The sequence below is a fragment of the Struthio camelus genome, chromosome 2, assembly GCF_040807025.1.
Source record: "Struthio camelus isolate bStrCam1 chromosome 2, bStrCam1.hap1, whole genome shotgun sequence".
Taxonomy (NCBI): Eukaryota; Metazoa; Chordata; class Aves; order Struthioniformes; family Struthionidae; genus Struthio; species Struthio camelus.
In genome coordinates this window covers 159,011,021-159,034,842 of record NC_090943.1, presented here as the reverse complement: position 1 = coordinate 159,034,842, position 23,822 = coordinate 159,011,021, and the positions used below count along the sequence as shown (strand labels likewise).

Sequence of the window (23,822 nt, the reverse complement as noted above, 5' to 3'; positions counted from 1 at the left end):
TAGGCTGTTCAGTCTCCTCCACCCTTAGATAACATATCATTGTATTAGAACTGAAGTGTGCGACATGTCATAGCAGAACAATCTCCTTCCATATCGAGCTCTGTATTGCAGTATTATATTTATCTTACTGCTCTCTCTCTCTCTCTAATTCTGAAGAGTGAGCAATAACCGTAAGATTGTGAGACGTGCAAGCTGTGCAAACAAGATTTAGTCAAATGACACGAAAGTTTAGCTCAGTCTTTTTTTTCCCAATATAAAATGAAGACTTTTTCTTTACCATTTCCTTTGCAAGAAAGTTCATTGGTTTGCAAAACGAGTAGACAGCAGCAGAGCTGCATTGTTATTCTGATGACAGATACCACGTTCGGGTTTTCAAAGACGAGAAGAGAGCTTTGGTTTTAAAATTTTTTATAATTTCTGAATTCCTAGAACAGACTTAAAGCAGCAGGCTGAAAACATCTTTGTAGAAAACACCAACCCATCAGGTAGTTAAAACATTTGGACTTTATTTAACATCATCAGCTCTGAAATTTGGCTTTAGCTACGTTCCTGTGACACAGTGAGGAAGCAGAGCAGGCTGTTACAAACGGGTTACGTGGCAGCTGGAGCGGTTCTGGCTTGGGGCTGCTGGCGGCCCCCCGCCTCTCACGGCTCTCCCACTGCAGCCGTGGTCAGTGCTCGGCACGGAGTGACACTGGCAGAAAACACATTACTTTTTCTGTTAGTTCTCTGCAGGTTTTTCTGCAGGTTTTTTGACAAATGCAGATTCCAGTGCAAGAGAAGCAGTGGGAGCATGTGGCAAAGGTGCAGGGATGGGGAAACGGACTGCCTCTTTAGGCAGCATATAACTCTTCGATGGTGTTAGCCAGCTCATCAGGCTGCACAAGCTGAACCAGTGGCATATTCAGAAATAAAATCCCTGTTGCACTAATTCCCACTTCTTTGCCGTGACCCTGGAAACTACTTGTGCATGTTTGAAACTTAAGTGAACTTCAGGCTGCGCAATGTCTTAACCCCTACAGCAAATAAGTGTATAGTTTAACCAGATAAATGGCCTGCTAGGTGCATTAGCATTTGCTATGAAAGCTATTATTCAAATACCTAATTTCTCTGCAAGTAAATTAGATTTGCCTAGCATGGTCTTCACTGCAATTTCTAGTCTCTACAGCTTTCTTTTTCTTCTTTCAGTCTCTGTTTGTTTTAATAATCATCTGTGTGTTTCTTTGTTGTTGTTTTTTTTAATATATCTTTTTGAAATATTAACAGGGAGAAGTAATATGCCCTCAAGGTAGTGAGTCTTACCACTATCTAACTTATAAGGCCCAGGAAGAAAAGTAAAGTAATTTGGTCCAGGCCTCCTGTTCTGCGAGGTTAGCAAAGCATTTGACTTTTCAGAGTGATAATATATAGATGACAGTAATCTTAAAATTAACCTGACCTTTTGGAGACTTCTTATACATTAAATGGGAAAATCTTCTGTGTGTCCTAAATTAGAAATTGCACTTGTAAATCCTGGCTAATTATTTACTTTGAAACACTTAAGTAAAAAGCGATGAGTCCTGCTTAGTCCTGTGCCGCTTGGCCTTGCATCTCATTAATTCCAGAACTTATTTGTTTGTTTTGTAAAACACCACAACAGTTAATTGCATTAACAGTCTTCATTATCTGGGATAACGATCAGCCTGTTCTTAGGAAAGACGTAAACCTGAACTAGCATAAAGAGAGTAATTTCCTCTCCCAGCTTCAGTAAGGTTCCTCCATAGGCTGTTTTTATCAACACTGATCAAATATGTCAGAAACATCGGTTCTTTTGTTGCTTCAAATGCATCCAGTAGATGGATATATTAAGAAAACTCTGACTTAAAATAACCATTTCATTCACCATACTGCTAGGATTTTCCCATAGTGCACATTATTTCTTCCCATGCCAGTGACAGCCAAGCAAACAATAAATTTAAGTCAAGCAGAAGTGCTCCACATAGGGGATTGGACAGAAAAATAACTGTAAAGATTGGGGTGATAAATCATGAAAAATTGTAGGAGTATGAGGGTAAATGGAAGAAGTGAGTCTGAAAGACGTGAGCTTGAAAGTTAGTCTATACTTTTGCAACACAGTTTAATTTAAAAAAAAAAGGGTACTCTAATCAGATAATTATGGAGCACTGCTGAATAGCTTAATTTGTAAAATTATTCTTACAAAATTTGAACTGAAGCGTAAAATCGGGCCCTACACGTCTCATAACCCTTTTCACAAGGCTTGCATTAGTCCCAAAACTCTGGCCAAATTCCAGGAGAGATAATTTCACTCTGCCTGTTCTCCTTCTCCCTAAGTTTTAATGTAACTGACTTAAAAACACTCAGCTTCATTTTTTTCATAAAACACAGCATGTTGCTATCACTGCCTACTTGAACTCCCAGAATGAGTAGAAAGGTGGAGAGTTGCTTTTTTACTCCATACTGCTGCGAAGTTTTATTTAGTATTTCCCGTCCTATATCCGGAGGAACTGTGAGCCCTGGCGCGTAACTGCGCTCTCCCGCGCGGGCCCGCGCGGACGGAGGAGGGACACGGAGCCAAAGCAGGGCTCCAGCTGGCGGCCTCCAGGCCCGCTGCGAGAAGCAGCTCTGCAGATGGCTCGCTAGCAGAGGCCACCAGGCTCTGAGAGAGGAAACGAGGGTGTATAGCTTGGGAAAAGGAGTGCCAAAAGGAAATGAGGGTTTTTCTCTGCCTCCCTGGGGCATAGGAGCTGTTTCTGTGAGTTCCTTTGTGGCTGTCCTCCTGATGGCCGCACGTAGCAGGAGGTTCGGGCTGCGCCCCCGCTCGTCCCCGCCGGCTGCCCTGGCCTGCATGCCTAGCCGGATCTTCTATGTAACGCAGACCTGAACTATCGGGCTAGGTGTTACTGGACGAGGGACTTCCCTGTGGCGATTTTGGTGTTTCTTGTCACCTTAGCAAGTGAAGGAGGATCTGCCCAGAAGAGCAGATCCTGCCTTCGTGCATGTACCAGGTTGCCTTGCCTTTTGGAGCTCCCCAGCTTTGAAAGCCTGTTTTTGAACAGATTTCCATTCGTGGTCAGTTGGAAAAAAGCCGGAGACGTATATAGGTGTGATGTGAAGGAAGGCTTTGATCCTCTTCCTTCAGAAGCAGGTGAAAGACCTCCTTTTTTCTCTCACTCTGAAAGTAAATACCGCAGTGGAGGGGATGGAGACAGTGATGCTCCTTGGTTTCCAAACGTGATTAAAATGCAACAGCAGCCTTCCCTTCGTAAAAAACATGCTGCCTAAAGAAGCAAAGACCTCTCCTGAGCGAGCACGTGGCCATGCCATTCAGTGGGGACCGGAGGGTGCTGGTCCACAGTGATTTTAAACACTTCAAGGGCCAACCTCAGGGCTGGTGTCCTCCTGCCCTGTTGTGTTTCTGCCCCTTGCTTGCAGCAGGCACTCGTGATCAGGCAGTAAACCACAGCAAGCTGACGCTGAGCTGACCAAAGAGACCTGACATCGAGGGGCAAACTAGCTTTGGGGAAACTCCTCCAAAATGGAGGAGAAAGCAAACGCAGACTGCCCGCACGGTAGGGGAGCCCTGAGCGTTGCCCCTCTCCGCCGCGCTGAGCTGAGCAGTGCTGTGGACCGACAGCTCCCCGCGGACCCTTGGTTGTACAAGGCAAACAGAATTAATCCTAGTCCCCAGGGCTGATTTACTGCTAATATGTGTCACTAGGACAAGATGGGGACTGAGAAAGGCATTGTTTTGCCTTCCCTGTGCTTTATCGTGCTGGGCCTTCCCACATGGTGGTTCGTCCCAGTGCACGTGGACGGCCTGGACTACCTTTGTACTATTTCTGTTTGTTTATTTGTTTGGATTTTTCTGCTTATTGGCTACATTTAAGAAGTCTGGAAGGAAAGGAATGTCCCTCCTGGAAAAATCAACAGATTTCGCATTAAAACTCTGAGGCACGTAGTTGGAGAGTTAACGCTTTGACAGACTTAGCATTTTTCCATTCCTATTGCTTTTTCCCAGAGGTAGATTTAGCCTCAGAGTGGGTCTCTGCCTCGATCTCCTGGTTTTGGCAGAGGTTGGAATTGCCCCAGTTTCAAGTGGTTTCCAGGTGCATTGGGGTAGTTGCACGCTGAGGCCGGGGTCTGCCTGGAAGGAGGGGGAGTTGGACCGACCGCAAAAGCGCCGCTGCCATGTCCCGTGGGTGCCGGAGGGGAGACAGCTTTCCTGGCGACCGAGCAGGGACCACGGCAGGCAGGGAGCCAAGCTGCGGGGCAAGGGAAAGCCCTCCCTCCTCCTTCTGCCGGGACACAGTGCACGGGCAAGATCTGTTGTCAGCCATTAAGTTCCAGTTGAATTTTCTCAATTCTAAATGACCTTGTTCCCATTTGCTGCTGTCGTCTGTCTTCTAGCAGCACCTACGCTGAGAATCAGAGGTGTGTTTGGTGTGTCCACCTGCAGGGAGAAGGCTCTGCTAGGGCCACCTGGACCTTCAGGCTCTGCCCGACATGAATTCCTGTCCCCCGAGTCGTCTGGTTTTATTTCTAATGAAACACGGCACCCGTTTCAGCTTTTTGATTAATGGCATGAATAAATAGATTAGCAAGCAGCAGAACAGGCTGTAAAAAAGAAATATTCCCTCTCCCCTGCAGCCCTTCCCCTCGCCGTCACCCTTAGCTGTTTCCAGCTGAGAAAACTCCTGGCAAAAGTGGAGCCATTCCTAGTAAAAATGCCCTAATTCTGAGGAAAACATTTGCTTTTTCCCTTGTGTTACTGTATAGTGCTGCCGCATCCTGCTGTCCCGCTCAGCTTCCAGTCAGAGGTATGTTGTCCCTGCTCACGAGTGATCTTAGGACAGATTAGCTAGTTAATGTTTGAGGAATATTGCAGAACAGCTGAATATCACTGTTGGCAAAAGCAGGAGCAATATGCTTTGTATCCTGTTTTGCCAAACAAGCATTAACAGAAAAAAAAATAAGCATAGATTTTCTAAAAATACCTTGAAAGGAATCTAAGTTCTCTGTTGAAAATAGGGATTGACCTTTGGAAGAATAGGAGAGTTTAAAAAAAATAGTAGCGGGGGGAAAGTTGCATGCACTATAGTTTTCACTGTGGCAAGATATTTACTCAGTGCAAACTCTACAAATGCAGTCCAATTTCAATCCTCAACCGCGGGTTTTGTAAGAGGCTTCTAAGACTATTAACGCCAGCCTTTTACCTTATTATCATATTCTGTAAAAATAAAATTACGCCCACGATACCATGACAGCCCTAACAAAAATGTGCTGTTAGACAATTATATTGCAACACAGCAACTCTGGAGACTGCAGAAAAGTATTTCTTTTACAGCCTAATTGTTGTATCAATAGCGTTTTCAACAGTCTTGGTTACTGAGGAAGAAAAGAACGTGAGGGTGCCATATGCAAAAATGGCATATTTTGAAGTACTGTTTTCAGGGCCTGACTGTGGCAAGAACACTCGAGTTATGAGTTAAATCCTCCTAAGAACTGTACTTAAAACAAATCCATGAGTTGGAAAGGTCTCTTGTAGCATTCTTCCTCTCTCTCCCACTCTTTTGCTAGTGTCTGTTTTGTTTTAGTTATTTTAAGACAGAAAATGTTTTGACACTGGAGTTTTAACTAAAAGAAATAATACTGCTGATAAAAAAATTTTTTTTTTCATTTCCTTCCCCCAGATCTTTCAGATCTGAAGATTTATTTCTGTCTGCAGAGTTATCCTCTCTGCTTAACTGGACAATAATTGAGGGCGCACATCAAGATAATTAGTCTAACCAGTCTTCTAAACCCCAAAGCCCATAGCTACCTTTGAGCTCTACCTTGTCTTTACTGAAACATAAATAAAAGCTTTAGCAAAGGACTGAAAAAACAAATTGACAGTGAGGGAGCCTCCTTGCCCTCTCCAAGGGGTTTCCTCCTCTTGTTTTTAATGAGGCCCATATTAGTTGTCATTCGTACCTTCCCTGATGAATAGTTTGAAAGAAAAGCTTTCTCTGCGCACAGCAGATTTTGTGCCAAGTTGCTGACCTTTGCGTTTGGTAAGACCTCATTTGAGTCCCAGTCCCGAGCCCAAATATATTGTTGGATCAATCATGTTGATTTTTGGCTCTGATAGTAATGCACAGCTAATGAGTTGTACGGTGTACACATTAACCTCAGACCTGACAGAGCTAATGCCAGGCACGTAGCAAAATCACACTGGGGCTTCAGAAAAGACATACAGTGCTGGCATCTTAATAGAAGCAGACAATTAAAAACTGTAGTGGAGTATCACAGGTTCACTGCTTGTGGGATATAGGATTTAATCAAAGCAGGAAAAACAAACCATCTTCTGTCTATTTGAAAAAAAAAATCTCAGCATCATAAAGGTGCTTTATGGACTGTGAAATAGAGAGGAAAGCCTGAATGTTTAAACAGTAATGTAATGATTTTACTACCAAAAGGGAATCTACTTTGGGGAACAGCCATTGAATAACATTAGATTTAACCTTGTCGCGCAGATCACTGTGCAGTGATTATCTGTCTCGGCGTTTCACAGAATGCCAGAGCAATGCTATATTTTTTGGATTAGTATCCGCGTGAGACCTTTTTTAGAAATACCTCAGCAAGGAAGATCGTCTGTCCTCACAGGTAAAAGTTTCTACGACCAACTGCTGAATTAGCAGAAACAGTCAGCATCACTAGTTTTGAAAGCTGATGTTTCTGTTCACTTATGAAAGTAACGCTTCAATTAAAGGGCCAAATTTTAATCTCATTTTACAAATGTATATCTAGGGAGCGACCATAAAAATCAGAGGAATTGCCTTAAACCTGACACATTCCTACAATTAGTGATAAATTTTGAAGATAAGGGTCCTCTAACAGAAGATTCAGTCCTCTGTGCCTTATTTGGGGCTTGTCTGTTCTGGAGCAGGACAGGGCCATGCTAATTTGGATTCCCACACAGCCCAGCTGTGACTCTTGTGATGCCAAGCTTGCAGGGTTCGAGCTGCAGGATTTAGCCTATTAGGCAGTAGCTTGCTAATCATCCTCATGGAGAGATGGACAAAAATCCCGACAGGCACAATATCCTTCTCCCTGCCACTTTCCTCACTTTAAGGATTAGGAAAGGAAGGAAGAATTGCACAATGATAATACAAGAAAGCAAAATGTTCAGGTTTAATATAAGCCCTATACAGGCAGCTGCAGGAGAGGGAGAAGCAAAAGCAGAATAAATGCGATATCCACAGGTCACACACAGTTTTATGTCCTCTTCTTTACATTATGAAAACTGATCAATAATGCTGAAAGACTGTTACTACCTGAAATAGAAAATCAAATGAAATCAAGCGGAAAAACCCAAAGTACACAGACATGCAGTCTTGGATATTCACACTAAACTTTGGGTGCAAGACCGAAAAAACAGCGTGATATGACTAGCCAGCTCTCTGTAGAGCACAAGCTTCTGTATCAGGGCAACCTGAGAATGAGGAGTCAGTTCATAGGAGAATCCAAAATAGGATCTTCTGGAAGCATAAGGCTTTCTAGCCGCATGAAGAGTTGTCCTATACTTGCATTGTTCCTGGTAGAGCTACCCATCAGGAGGCGGCACATTCCTCTTTACCACATCATGGAGAAGTTGGTCGTAAGGGACGTGCAGTGGCCTCACACTCACATGTGAGACATTGGGCACGTATCCCGTCAGACATGCATAGCTGTAAAGAAATTGGGTATTGCTTTCACATACCTGAACTCATTGCAGAACCTGTTGCAGTGGCATCAGATTTTTTGCACAGCGCACAGAAGTAATGCAATTTAAGCAGAGACGTGGTAAACAATCTTTAGAAATAACCACAGAATAGGATCCATGGAAAGCTATGCAGTCCGTTTTAGAGCAGGTCATGCTGAAATGTCACCTGGCGTCATGGCTATTTCTGCACAGCATTAAGTATTTTTCTCTTGTAACCCACTCACACTACCAGTTTTTGACTGACGTGCAGCTTATTATTTTTTCAGAAAAGTCATGCAGCAGTAGAGTCACAGGTATAACAAGATTTAGAAATTAAACCTGTTGGAGATGGGGGCGAGAAGAATCAGAAAAAGCTGGTGAAAAGCCATAGCACTTAGATCGCACAATGTTAAGAACAGTGAGCCTTCTTGTCAGCAAGCTTATATACTCAGTCCGCTTCAGCAAAACACACCCGTTCTTACCAGCTCCAGCTCCAGGACTCTTGCGAACCTTCCTGGAGACCTGGATAGACAGACGGTGACATTTTTTTAAGTGCATGTGTTTTCCCCCCTGCTGTGGAAGGGTTTATCGGGTTGTAAGATGTGCCTGTTTACTAAAATCAGTGCCCAGAAATGGACTCTGTGGCCAAAATGGCCAGGCCTATTTCTTTGTGCATACATCGGGAGGAACGTGCACTTATGTGGGGGGTCAGCCCTCCTGTTCCTAACGTGGTTACTGTTGAGGCCAAGTGGACTTTGATGATTTTCTGAGCTGTCACTTGGATTCCTTGTGTTTCAGGTTCTCATACGGTAAGAGGAGCCTACTGGAAGGAAACACCTGGTTTTTAATCACTAGGCACTAACGACTGTTACCCACATTGACAATTCCTGAAACTGTGTGTGAACACATCACGTTATTTGGGCGAGAGGGGGAAGGGGGTTGTTTCTGCTGAGCAGATGCTTCCATGCAAACATTCATTTACTGATCTTATACTGAAAATAGTTGCAGATACCAGTCAGAGTAGACTGCTGATGCATAGTATGAGAATAGCCATTTTTGTGGGTTTTGTACTAGAAACGTCAGTGACGTTTATGGAAAAGAGTCTAAAAAATTCACTTTGTAGAGAAAGCGTCTATTGAGAGAGAAACTTACCCGTTTGTTTATGGAGAGAAAAGCTTGTATATTAATTTGAAAATAAAAGTATGCTATTCTGTCTCATCCCATATGCAAGGCTTCCTGCAGTGCCCTTCAGGACCTTAGTACCTTAGGTTTAAATGCACACACGTGTTCATTCCCATTAAAAACGCTTTATCTTTCCTTTATCTGTTTATCTTTATCTGTCCCTTGCATCCCTGAGTCATAAGGTTAAAGGATACATTAAGAAAAGTTTCAAAACTGAGATTTAAATTTGCGTGCCCAAAACTGCAGTCATACATTAACAGGGCAAAGGCAATTGGAAGAGATGGAAGAGGCTGTTGGTAGCGGACATACCGCAAAGGAAGTGTAGCATGGAGAGGGATTGCGTAGCTGCACGTGATTGTTGGGGAATCTTCTTATGCCACATTTTGTCTGCAGGTCCACAGCTTTTGTGGTTTTTGGGAGAGTTGGTTATTGAGGAAGAACCAACTTATTACTGGGCTCTTGCTTTGTTGTTTCACGAGTCGCAACACTGATTTTGGTGGTGTTTGTTGTGGTTAATAACGTAACACGTTAATAACAGAACTAGCCACGTTAATATAAGAGGGCATAGGAACCAGCCAAACCTGGAATGCCATTGGGCTGGATTGCTGCATAAACAATAATAAGAAGAAGAGACCGTGCTCGAAAATCTGACCATCTGAGTAGGCAAGGTAAAAGAAGGAACGCATATGGAGCCAGGCGACAAACGTTGCGTTTCTGCTACGGCATTTGTGGGGCAGCATCAGGAGAGAGCTTGGGCAGCTGAGGGTAATGGGAGCCAGTGGGAGGACAGCAGGGGAAGAAGCAGCCCACAGACCCCCATGCGTGGGCTGTTGAGTGCAGACAAGTGAACACATTGTTGAGGGGACTGGAATGTGTTGAAAGCCCACCAGTCAGAAAGACTGAGACCAGCTCTCTCTGAACCTTTTGTAACCTTATAAGATTAATTCTCACAGCTGTGAGTAGACCTCGAAGGAATTTTAGCTTCTCTGTGTTCTTTCGCTTCAGACTGGAAACGGGCTGTTTGCGCTCATCAAAGGCCACGTACATCATCAGTTTCCATTAGCCTGGGGAAGTGCTGAGTAAAAGTGCAGTCTCTACCCCATTCAAATAGCTTTAAACAGCTGCTCAGATATTTGCAAGCATAAGCAGGAGGAATGGGAAGTGGTTATAGGATCGCATCCAACCCAATGAACACCAGTTACGAGAAACCAGCCTCTAACCAATAACCGTTCTGCACCTGTAACCCTGAACGGATCTGTAAACGGGGTCGAATATAAAAGTTTTGGCAGCAGGAGCATTGCAGGCTGCTCTGCTAAAAAAGGAAACGTAGAAGTACCAGTCTCAAAGGTAACATAGATCACACACTGGTTTTTTGTTTTAAACGAGGGAAGCGAATAGCCACCATGTTGTCATGTGCTAGTGCCAGAGGTTATCATCTCTTTACAGCCCAGAACCGTTTGGATTCAGCAGCAGTGAGGGTTATGCGCAGATAATATGAAAGGAAGCTTCCTCCACATCTCCCCTTTTCCTAACAACCTTCCCTTCGTAAGTCTGTGTTAAAATTCCCTGTCACCGATTGTCCCTTCCTCTGATTTTACCTGGATTTTCTGAGGATGCATGTTGTCCAAGGATGTACTTTTGACTAACTGGTACTTTTAAAGATATGCTGCTTATATGCATGAAAATGTGGTAGTAGCTAACCTGATTTCCATCTGGCATAATTTAGGAGCAAATCCATTGACGTCAATAGAATCAAATGGATATAAATTTAATTGAAGTCAGGTCCTATATTTTTAAGGTTAAGCCTAGAAAATGCTGTAAGTTACTCTCCCCCCTCACTTTTTCTCTTTCAAGCCTTGCCACAAATATGAATGTCTTAATTGGGATTTAGTCTATTTCTGCCCAGTTTAATCAAAGATCTGTCAGTAAAGAATTTTTACAAGATGAAAAGGTGAAGCCCTTCTGACCTCCTACCTATCTTTAGAAAATCTCGTTGGCTGCTGTTTCTGAAAAATCTCTACAGCAGTTGTTCTTTTTTTTCCCCTTGGTCAGTTATGTCAAGTAGTGTATCTGTAGCTATGTTTAGTCCTGAAGAAAAACATGAGACAGAAATGGAAGCTTTCTAGCAAGTGAAGAACGTGATTTTCAGCTCATTCTCACAGAATGGTGTTAATTAATATACTGTTTTCTGACAAATAGTTAATGGTGCCTGACTATTTTCCATATGGCTGAGGAAATAAAAAAATCTAATGGAAAACATCATATTTAGAAATCCAAGAATTTTGTTATGAAAGCCCTGGTATGATATCCAGTTCTCTTTACCGTACTTCTGAAACGGATTATATGAATATTAGCAAATGACAATGTCAGTGAGGCAAATAGTTTCTAGTTTTCTTTTTGCACAGTTTTTTACTCTATTCTATATTCAACTGAATTGCTTCCGATTTTTATAGCAGTATCTGTAAGAAGATGTTTAGGCCAGTAAAGACTGAAACAGAGAGCTCGAAAAGGGACTTATCTTCGTCATAGGAATAAAAATGGAAGAAATAATTTGTAACATTTCTCAGTGATTTCAGTGCAAATACCTTTCTAACACAGAGAGTAGAATTAGGGGTAATGACTTTGGTCATTTTCACATATGCTGGTCCTATCTACTTTGAAGTAGCTGCAAAAGTCATACTAGGTCCACACTTGCTTTTAGTGTTGTTACTCTAAGCTAGTTCTTACTGTAAATGACTGGCACTTGCGAGCTAGAGTGATTTATTAAACCACAGCAGGGAGGATTCTTCCATTGATGAAATCGGTTGGATGATAAAATCGTATATCTCTCATGCCAAAAAGCATCTCACTTTGCGTATGTGACTTGTTTGTAAAGAGATATGAATATTTTAAGGGTGATTCTTAAATCTGAAACCTTAGTTCGTCATCTGAGCCCCAGGATGTAACCTATTTATGTGAGCTCTGGAAATTGACTTCACTTTATTCCCCGAAAGTACTTCTTCTGGAGAAATGTTCAGTTCTCAGTAGAATTGTCCTTTGAGTAATTAAATGCTATGGTTATAGTAAAACTATGAAAACTGAGGATTAAAAACAGATAAAGAGTATTAGCTTTCAAAATTGTGTAGTTTATAGCATACAATTTGCTGAAATTTGTAGGGTTTGGGTTGTAGATTGATGGCACTAGTTGCATATCTTCTAGTAAACTAGATGAAGCAACATGGCCCAGCACTAAATCCATTTGGTCTAGTGACTAATTTAAAACTCAGCATAGATACCTGCCAAGTGGAAGGTTCTTTATGTTTGGCTTGCTCAGATGACTGTGTTGAATATTCATAGTTCCTATTAACACATGCCCTTCAATATTTGCTACATTTTTGTCGTGGATAATAGATTAATTAGAAGAGTTGTTGCCATAACCCTCTGGGCTGTGATCTTGTCAGATCCTGTGATATGAGGAGTACCAGGTCTGTGGATGTGCTGTCTCTGGCCACAGCTGTAGGTGCTGCAGGAACTCGTGGTGTGGATTCCATCCATGGCATACTCCAGGCTGACTGTGTCATAGGGCAGTTCCCCAAAATCTCCCTGGAGGGAATGTCATTTGAATGAGAAGTAGCAGCCCACGTCCTGACCGTAGGTACAACCCTTGTAGCTTATGATGAGCCTTTTTACTTTGGGGATATTTCTTTTCCTGCCATCTTCTGAAATCAAGAGCTCTCATTTTCATTGTGGGATTCCTAGACTTGCAAGTATGGCAGTTCAGCAGTAAAAAAAAATAAAATTGATCAGTAAGAATTCAAAATGTATTTTAGACGTCAAGTAAAGCTCAGCCTCTGGTTTTCAAGCCACCTAGCATCTTCATGGGAGCTTTGGCTGACTAGAGCTGGTAATACTGGTTACCCATTAAAGCTCCTTGTCATTTATTTTTGCAACAATAAGGTTGTGTGTGCATTTATTCATGTACCAGATACATAGTGGTGATAGCTATTAATTAGCAGTAGAAACCAATGGCAGACTGCAGTTACCATCTAGCTCTGAACTTCCTCTCCTACATTCTTCCCACTTACCTATTATTTCCTCTGTGACCACCACTCCCCTAAAATTACTTCTGAGAGGATTAGAGTAATAACCATCTTAGGAAGACATTTTGCTACAGAACAAAAACAAGTTTCCTATTTGTTTCCCAAACATGTAATACCTGCCTTCACAATATCCTCAAGATCGCAGTGGCACATGCTCCAACACAAGAAACAATTTCCTAATGGTAAAACTAGTTAACCACTATGATAACTACCTGGGAGCTTGTGGGATTTCCATCATGGAAGAGTTTTTAAAATGGGCTAGACAGATTTTGCAAAGAAGGTATATCCTTTCTTAAGCAAGGGTTCATTGAGTGGATCTTTGAAGTAATTTTTCAGTCCCGTTCTCTATAAATCTGTAAGATTCACATTTCTGAACCAGTGACAGGCTTAAGCCTTCTTAGAAGGCAGAAAAAGGATATTCTCAGCCTTTCAGTGGGGCAGATGGCGCTTTTTGATTAGATCCCACTTGTCTTCTTTACGCATCCCTTAGAAAAAACTAACAAATACCAAGCCAAATGGAGCTCTGTGAAACATAAAAGGGCAAAGTGCAGAAGTTGCACAAACTTGTCTTGGGAATTGATTTTGGCAAACTGATCGCAAGGGAGGAAGAACCATTGTTACTTGTGACGGGTACAATACAACAGCATGGAAAAGCAGGTGGAAAACAAGAATTCAGTTTCATAGAGTGCTTTGAAATTTTGAAACTCAACTTTATCCTGGTTAAGGAAAGAAAGATAGTGAATTGAATATTACATGCAATAACTGTTCATTTCCTAACTTTACTGGCATCCCCGCTTCTGGGATCCACTGAGGCCGAGGTTCCCCATGGATGGTGATGGTCTCCAGATGGTCTCCCAGCTCTCCATATTGGCTGCCAAGGTATAGCAAACTGGAAGCCTGTTTGGTGGGCAGAGGTCTCTTGGAGCTCAGCTAGCTTTCTGGACAAAACAAAAACAAAAACAAAATTGAAACTTTTTGACTTTTAATGAACAAATTCTAATGCAAATTAACTTTTTGAAGTTTTTCTTTCCCAGCAAGAGAGCAGATATATTTTGTGAGTGTCTTAGTTAGTTTGTGGAGGTCTGACATTCTTTTGGCAGACATACAGACATTCTGTTTCCATCCATTTTAATAAAGGATAAGGCCTCAAATACGTGAATAGCTTTGAAAATGTAAACCAGGCAAATAAGTAAACGAAGAAAAATCCAAAAGACAAATCTAGGAACTTTGTATTCTTATATCTTTACCTAGGCATCTAAATAAACAGGTCTAGATTCCACATTGTTGAATTTTCAGCAAATTTGATAGCAGCTTGTGTTTTCTCATCATTTTTTCAAAATAAGGCAAATTAAAGATTCTAGTTTAAGGTTTTGTTTTAACAAAAAGGCTCCCAAATATTTCCACTCTTTCCTGATATATTCAGCATGTTCAAAATTCCAGTTGATCACAGAATCACAGAAGGGTTTAGGTTGGAAGGGACCTCTGGAGATCATCTAGTCCAACCTCCCTGCTCAAGCAGGGTCCTCTAGAGCACATTGCCCAGGATCACATCCAGACGGGTTTTGAATATCTCCAGGGAAGGAGACTCCACTACCTCTCTGGGCAACCTGTTCCAGTGCTCTGTCACCCTCACAGTGAAGAAGTTTTTTCTCAGGTTTAGGTGGAACTTCCTGTGGTTCAGTTTCTGCCCGTTGCCTCTTGTCCTGTTGCTGGGCACCACGGAGAAGAGGCTGGCCTCATCCTCTTGACACTCCCCCTTCAGATACTTGATGATGTATAGCATAAAGATTTTATCAATAGTTTTTGAAGATAATACATTTTTGTGCCAGGCATGTAGTGAATTCACTCATTCGCTTGATGTCATTAATTGTATTGCAATCCATCAATGCTACTGAATACTGATCAATGGCACAGTAGACTGAAACGACACAGTATTCTGGACTGTCCTTGAGACGACATAATAACAATGACAAAGAAACATCTTGTTCCCTCTGTATGGCTGTCCTAATACTTTTTGTTCCAGCACTTGTGATTTATAATGACCCTTGAGTAAAGTAGTCAAATCTGTCAGTCTTGAAAAGGTACAACTCATGATGGCCCATCATTTCTGAGACTGAATACTGGAAAAGACAGTGTGACAGAGAAAGACACAACCCATCTTCTCAAACAGATTTCAGTCACTATAGTTCTAATAGAGAAATTGATGATTACCTGTCCTTCACCAGACAATATGTAATCATTTCGGATTACATTTTACATCTGTTTGAGACGTCATTAAAAGCTACAAGCTGCTTTCCAGTCAAAACTCTGCCTCCAGCATTCACGTTTGATTTGGCTCTATTGACAAGTGTTCTTGAGTTGATAATTAGAAATCAATGTATTTTTGTGAATTGAAAGATAAAATGTATATGTCTTGAGATAATAGGGATTATTACTAGTTTATCCTAGTATAGTACCTGCTTGCTTGGTTGAAGTCAGATTCAGTTCTAAATTAAAGACTCTTTAGAGATAGTGATTTGAAACTGTGCATTTAAATTGATTCTGCTCCTATATAATTACCATTTTTGCCCACTAATGAGGATAAACTCCCTCATAAAATGTTTCACTGTGTCTTGACCAGAAAACTGTACCCACAGCAAGACTCTAGGATATAGCACCCTGCAGAGTGTAACAGAGAATGGTGAATGTTTTTGATTTTGTGGGAACTCAGGGAAAATTGCTTTTCTCCGCCATTGAATAACAGTAACCTAAGACCATATCTGTTCTTGAGCAGTTACAGAGGAGATATGGTAGAGCCTCCAAATCTCCCCACCTCTTTTCTTGCCTCTAATTGAAAGCTGTTCACAGGTGTGATCCCCGTTCTGGTGGAGCTGAGCCTGATGTGCAGAATGGCTCCATGGACTGCAGATACAGGACCATGCCATGGTCTCTTCCCAGTGTTTTCTAGGACAAGGCTGGCTTAATGGAGGAAGGTCACTGCTCCATTTTAAAGGGAAGTACAGTGCTTTTTCCCCAGTGCTAGGATTATTGTACTGTGAGGTCCAGTGATTATTTTTGGAGACAATACAGTTGCTCTTCTTTCCCAGACTCAAGCTGTGTCTTAGACATACAGTCCATTCCTCATTTTAATTGTGATTTTTATGTAAATATTTATGAAACTTCAGATAGCTGCTATCACCAACCTTATAGTTATGTGCTCATGAGACATTTTCAGAAAGCAAGTTATGGCCACTCTCACTTGCAATCTGAAGAGCCCAGACATCCCATATATAAGCAATGCCAACTCAAAATGTGCACAACAGATGAAATGGCATCTACTAATATCATCTTCACTTTTATCCCAAGCATGTGGTGTGAGCCTGCTGGAAGAGAGAGATTGTTGGGTGAAACGCAGATGCTTGTAGGCTGTGTGGCAGGTAGTTGTGATTTCCTGCACTTTTGCTTATGTTTTTGCACTAATGAAGTGGTTTTGTGCTCACTCCCACTCTCCAGATTTTGCATTCACTTGTTCAGTCACTGTAACTGATTAGAAAAGCTCAAGGTTAATGGTCTTTCCTTCCCCTTTTCCTCCTTCCCCTATTCCACTTTTATAAGTGATACTTAAAATGTGGCCTCTTCCAGCACAGGTTCTTTCCCAGACAAGCTGGCTTTGAAGGTCAGTTGAACTATATCTGGTCTTTCCACTATCTCTTTATCGACCTTCAGTTTTCAGTGCTAGCTGGACCTGTTTTAACCTTTCCAAGTAAGTGTCTGACTTACTTACTTACCTTTTTTTCTCTGTCCTTGGGTGTTACAGGTTGGGCAAATCTTTCTTGCCACAGCCCTGGAGTGATGAAATGTCCTCTTCCCTTCCCCACTCTTCCCTGCCACTCTTCTGAGAAGGAGTTCAAGTGAAAAATAAAAGAAGTAGTGCAGGTTTTTCTACAGAAATCATTTAGCTGAACAGTGCATCTTTTCAGGATTGGACCTTTGCTATTTACAAAGCCTTGCTATCTTACCACTGATAAAATACCACCAATAAATTTCAGGCCTCAATCTCATGGACTGAAGAAGCTGCTATAGTAGAAAAGGTGTTTTCCTCAGAAGGCATCAGAATACTTTTTAAAAAACGGTGCTGTTCCTTTCACATCCTCTACCATGAAAAACAATTAGTGTCCTGAACAAATGGTGGTGCATTAACCATCTCCCCTGCTCTCTGCCTTGTTGTCTCCTCCCTGGGAGTATTCCTGACATTGTCAGATAGTTAGAGTCTCCTATCTCACTGCAAAAGAGATTATAAAATACATGAATTATAATTTTTCCGTTTTGAGTCCTCTGAGGTTGGATTTCCATGTATCTAGGTAACCAGTTTCAGTGGACGCATGGATAAGGAGAAGAGAGTGCATCTAGGTTTTAAAAATTTCTCATGCAGTTGTTAAAAAATTACTTAAGGCACTGAATACATGTGTTCATGTGATGCTATTTTTTCCACTATCTTACATTCCTTGTCTTTTGCAAGGAATCCACTGCAAATGAAGTCCAGAGTGTTAAACTGCACTAAGTAAGAAGGATCAAGTATTTTGCATACATTTTACTCTGCTATAAATGATTTAAGGTACAGGGCAATTATGAATCAGCCCGCAATGCTTTGAGCTACAACAACCAGTTGTGTGACTGCTGCCTTCGTGTTGCTGCGATATTCATGCAACAAATACATATGCACACAAAGCTGTGTGTGTGGGTTACTGTACAGCCAACGATAACTCAGGCCTAAATCACAAATTTCTGATCCAAATCTGGATGTCTACTCTCATTTTTCCGGAGTTTCATAGAGTTATGTCATCATACAGGTTGGAAGGGAGGTCATCTAGTTCGAACCCCCTGCTCTAAGAAGAGTCAGTTAGACCAGGTTGCTCAGGGCCGTGTCCAGTCAAGTTCTGAATATTCTCCAACGGTGGAAATTTCACAGTCTGTTCCAGTGTTTGACTACCATCATGGTGAAAAATTTCTCTCAATATGTAATCAGAATTCCCCTTGTTTCAGCTTGTGCGTGTTGCCTCCTATAACAGTGCACCCCCGAGAAGAATCTGGCTTCATCTTCTCTATACCCTTGAGAGATGTGCCACCTCCTAGGCTTGTTTCGCAAGATCCTAGTCCAAAACCTAATGAATAATTAGAGACGCTCCAGTTGACTTTGCTGAGCTCTGGAGCAAACCTCAACTACAAAACTCATATTGGGCGTTCTTGTTTGCCTGTAGAAATTGTCTGCAGAGATCACCTACCATTTCTGCGTTAGTGAATACTGACAGGACTGAGATGCTTCTGCTGACATTTAGAACTGTTTGGATATGAGCCCGAGCTGTCTGAACACCATATTAGTCCAGAGAGTCAGGACATTAGCTTGAACATATTGCTGTGCTAACACGGTTGACTGTGTTACTTCTGACAAACATTGGCTCCTGTCTTGTCATTTTGAAGGATATTTAGAACGAGTCTAGACTGAACGGACCTGTCACAAGAATGGGTGTCCTTTTCATATTTGTCAGTGCCAGTAACTGTAGCTGTCTGTCAGGTGGCTGTTTTTTACAACCCCAAGGGTAGGGATAGCTGCTTGGGCTGAAGACAGGAGGGCTTAGTGTGGTACCTGGAGCAGATCCCACGACTCTCTGCCTCCCGTGGTTCTCGCCGTCGGCTTCCATGGCCCTGCGACCACACATGTGCATCGCATGTGCATCACTCGTTCACTGCTAGCTGCTCACAGGATGCAGTATCATGCCCTTTGGGGGATTTTGGGATTTTGGGGGATTTTTGTGTGCTGACCACAATCCAAGTCTGATAACGGCACAAGACGCCTTTGAGCTGTTGCCTTTGAGGTCAGGGAGAGAGAATGAAAACAGACACATTTTCATTAGCTTTTTCTCTAAACAATGTGCGTATTATTTCCTGTTTAAAACTACGAAGTTTAGCAGCAAAACACCTCTCCTCTTTGTGTGGCGTGGGAGGTGTTGATATCCCCTGTCTGTGGCTGTTGCTTACGCCCACTCTCGCGCTGAAAATTGCCTCCCATCAAATGAGCTCGCAGAAATGTGCACATTATTTCTTATTTGCATGATATATTTGTGCATTGCTGCAGCACGCCTTGGACAAATGCATACTTTTCAGTCACCGCTGCTATTTTCAGGACCTGACAAGTAGGTTTCTGTAATGAATCAAATTTATTCTGAATATGGACACAGTCCTTCATCAAAAGAAAACAAAAAGGCAGAAAATATGTAATACATATCCCAGTGTGTGTCATAGCTGTTTCTTGTCAGCCCAGAAAGATTTTAAGTGAGAGGAGAGAGGAAAAGAGCAAGAAAAAAGTTTCAGAAAAGCCTTTCTTGTTTGCTCCTCTTGCATTCAGTATGAGGGGATATTATAACTTCTGGATTTGGGGAGAGGGGAGATGTTGAGGGAGAAGGGAGTTAAGCCACTTATTGTAAGCATAAACTTGCTGCCATAACAGCAGGTCTCTGAAAGGCCACATTTTGGATACTTGCTGCAGTGGAGTCTGCTGGCAATATATAATTTGTTTACTAAACTGGGAATGCAATTTAAATGTCCCTTTTGAGTTAATGAAAATATAAAACAGCTTTCCAGAATAGACCAAGGGCTCTCATTTAATTATCTGTAAGCCTCATAGATTAAAAGGATTCTTTCATCCGTTCCTGACAGCCTGAAGTAGACGAATAACTGAAATTCAAAGAAAAACTTTACAAAAAAGAGACCTGATGGGTAGATGAAAGAGTAACGGGCCAAACCATTTGTAAAAGGACAGAGCTTCACTGAATTGCCCATTGCGTTTATGGCAACTAATTGTATGCAAAAACAATTAAAGGTTTGGAAGCTGTGATACCCATTAAGGAGGGCAGGAGTTCCCATAACCTGCAGGAAGGACAAGCTAGCTCTTCTTTGAAATATGGTGGTGGTTGCTGTGTATCAAAGGCGTTGCTCTTTAAGGGGAGGCTGCAAGCAGTGGCCTTCAAGCGTGTGAGCAGTCCCCATAAAACCAGCAGGAGCAGTCACAGCAGCAGCCTTCAGCTTCGTTATGTGCAGAGTCGGTGCTTTAGACAGCAGGTCCGACCTTAAAGCAGAGCGCGGGAGCGACGTTGCCCAACCACGGCAAAGGCTGTCAAAAACAGCGACTGCTCAGACGTGTTCGCAGTGCGGCGGGGTCTCGTGTGGCTTAGTGCTAAGCGACAAGTGTACTTTCTGCATTGAAATGCTGTTGCTCTCGTGTCAGCCCTCATCCGACTGTTAAGTCCACAGGTAGCTGCTGAAATACAGCAGCCGTTCCTCCACGCTTTTTGTCCGCATTCATAATTACATCTATTTGTGTTACAGCAGCGCTTGCCACCCCAGTGGCAAAACAGAGCGTTTTGGAGACCAGGGTGCCCTGATGGAAACGAGGTGTGGAGCATTTAAAGCAGCTATGCATGGGAATTTGGTGGCAGAGTGAGGCATGAGCGCAGCTCTCATCTGTTACGGTCCCAGGTCCAACCAGAAGATGGTTGGATACAAAGAAGTTGGGTTTTGTCCCCACCATACGTGAAATATTTTCTGAATTTGGAAAGGCAAAACAGAGGTGTGTATGGGGAAAAAAACTTAGGATTTCACTTCATGACGAGTAGGTGAGGATGAAGAAGGTCTGGGTTGTGACCAGTAGAACAGATGCTTTGCTGTTTTTTTTTTGGGGGGGGGGGGTTAGAATATGTTCTCCATTTGCAGGTTTGTACTGGAATGCTTTAATCTTATGGCACCATGTGTCTAAGAAGAAAAAAGAACAAGTTTGTCTCTGCTATAAACATTTATAGCTTCATTGACTTTAAGTGGAATTTCACCTGTGAGTACAAGCAGTCAGCTCAGTTGCTGCAGTTATCTGTAGCAGTTTTCTGTAGTTATCTTCATCTAGATTTGATCCAATGTTTTGACTTTGAAAAGATCCTCAGTTTGAAAAGCTTTCTCGGGTGGATGATGATTTTGTTTGCCTGCAACATAGATAAATCTACTTTGAATTATGTGTGTCCAAGCGGGAAGAGGAGCGAAGAGATGGCGGCACAAGTGCCAGAACTCTGCAAAATTCTGACTAAGCTGGCCGTAACTAATATCTAAAATAGTGCCTCTAGAATGTACTTCAATTTACATTTAAATGTACTCTTAGAGAAGTCTTTCATGTTATCTTTATGATATGGCAGATTCTAATGCTTTAAAATTTGAACAGATCCTTCACTTAGCTGCAAATAGACAGCTTGCTTTTTGCTACTGTATTGTAATTTGGTATTTTATTCGTGACTGATATGCTACTGTTGCTTGATCCAGATTAATTTCCCGTACTAATTCGTTCAAGATGTGCCGAATAGGCTAACGTTGGATTTGCAGACTCTGTTCTTACTTTGTAGAATTTGCTGTTATCATTTTTGGGACAATGTGTTCTCTTTGACACCCTAGCGAAGTGCCAACCGCCTGTGAAACAGCACTGCATCAACTGTTACAGCACGATCCCAAGCGCACTGAAATCAGTGAATAGTAATGCAATTCAAGGTTTTTACGGAAAGGCAGTATCTTTTATTAGATCAGCTGTTACAGCTGGAAAAAACAGGCAAGCTTTCAGGCACACAAATCCTTCTTCAGGTTTGAAATAGAAGCAGGATTGCTTACGCCAGCATTCCTCACTGATGAGACAGCTATTGTCCAGGCAAGGGTTTAAAAAATGCAATTAAAAGTGTGTGTGTGTCGCAGAGCCCTTTATCCTAGGCAAGGCTTCATATAGCAGGATGCAGGCAAACGCTGTTGTTCCCTCTCCGCCCATACCGCTCTCCGGTATGCATCTTGCAAGCGGGAGATACATCCTACAAGGAGAGGCTGCATAAGGTCACTTCAGGCAGAGCTGAGAAGAAGCCTGCAGGAGTACGTTAGGACCGAGCCACGTCTTCTCCGCAGTCCCCTCGCTGTTTGGGAGCGAGGAAGGCCGCAGGCTCAGCTGGGCGGGGTGTAAGCCCGGGACTCTGCTCTTTTCCCGGCTAGGAATCGGCTCTGGCATGTATTGCTCTCCAGCAAATAGTTGCACGAACAACTGGCAAAACGGATTTTATTCCTTCCTTGTGGTTGGTTTGCAGGGAACAGTGTTTCCCAAAGTTTCTGGAGTAGCAGCAGGCTACCAGCCACCTAATAACAGAGCGTTTGGAAAGTACTATGCAGTGTGCCTAGTCCTGCAGAAAAGCTGTGAACAGCTTGCCGTTGTCGTCGGATTGCTTGTGGTCACAAAACAGACGAATAGAGAGTAACAGCCCCGTACTGTGCCTGCTTACTCCGCTGGACTGTGGCGCAAAAGATCTTGTTTTTTCATCCTGTGATAGACTTATTCTTTTTTCTTTTTTAGAAATCTGAAAGAGTATATACTTAAAATCCTGGTACTTAAAGGACAAAGGCAGGTGCACAAAAAATAAGTGTTACGGTTACCGTAACATTTACTTCTATATCCCCATGCTATGAACTGTGGTATTAATTGTAGTTAATAATTGTGATATTAACCGGTTAAGGACACTTTGCACTGATGATGAATGTTTGTGTGGTACATGGGGGCTGTGAAAACTTTGCATTTTGCATTCTTGCTGGACGATATTATTAGGTGGGTTAATTAAGCAGCTGCTTTATTCTGCTCTGTTGGAAATGACAGGTTGCATATCAGGAAACTGTCACCACAAGAAAATTGTAAATAAATATTGATGCTCCTGAAAATATTAAACAGATGAACCTCTTATCAGTTGAAGTTGCTTTTTTATCGTATTAACAAATAAAGATGTGCAGCCAATGAGAAAATAATGATGTCAACAGGAACCTGATTATTGGAGAAGCTTAATTCAGAAGGAGAAATATCTTTTAAAAATAGTCCAGGCCAAAAATCTCATGCTTAAGATCTGCACTGAGTGCTGATGTTCTGGCATGAAACTTTCTTACTACAGGCTCAAACTTCCTTAAAAGGTTAGAAATGTATTGGACCCTGTCATGGTATAAAATACCAGTGTTTCAAATGTGGTCCTCAGTTTGAATCCATCACTTCAGGCACATCATTCTTTGGGATCTGAATCACAGCTGATGGCTGTGCCATTCCCAGCCTGGGCCGATCTTTGTTTGAGCCTTAATTTTTCTCCTCTAAATATTGTTAAGTGGAGGAACACTTCTGATTGATCCCTTCTGGATTTTTCTCCCTCCAGTGATGGCAAACACATCCATGGCAAACAGGCTGGCATTGCCCATAACACAGAGGTAGATAGTTCCTTCTCCTTTCTGGTGAAGGTTTCAGTTAAGAAGTCATGTAGACAACCAGATTCTCTGATGAATCTCAGAATTTCTTTTAACTCCATTTAATACCCAATTAATTCTATTTAATAGCAGTTTGAAATCACGGCCGTGAGAAGGTTACTGCATAATATGGTTTATTTTTCTTTCTGGGGACCAAAAGAAAAATGATGGACTAGTCTGTGATAGCCAAGATGTTCCTTCTTACTTGAAACTAAGTCCTTTTCATATCCCCATCTATTTTTAGGCTCTTCCACGCTACCAGAGTACAGTAAGTAAAAATCATGGTCCATGCTTAATTTCTGTAAATGTCATTATGTAGCCATGTGGAGTACGACATGCTTAAGTTGCAATATAATTCCACATCTGGATTCTCCAGCTAGTAAAGGGCTTTGGTATCCCAATTATTAGACATCTTCTGCAGATGGGTTTGAAATGTAGGTGCAAACTCTGTTAAATTCTGAAGAGATCTGAGTCAATGCTACAGATCAACCCTGTGTTTAGTTTGGATTTTTTTATAATTT

General features: G+C 42.1%; 1 protein-coding gene across 1 annotated transcript in view; it reads left to right on the top strand.

Annotated features, from left to right (window-relative positions):
- SNTB1 (syntrophin beta 1) overlaps positions 1-23,822 on the top strand; it is a 119,475-nt gene that overhangs the window by 79,412 nt on the left and 16,241 nt on the right. The gene's annotated exons all lie outside the window — the stretch shown is intronic.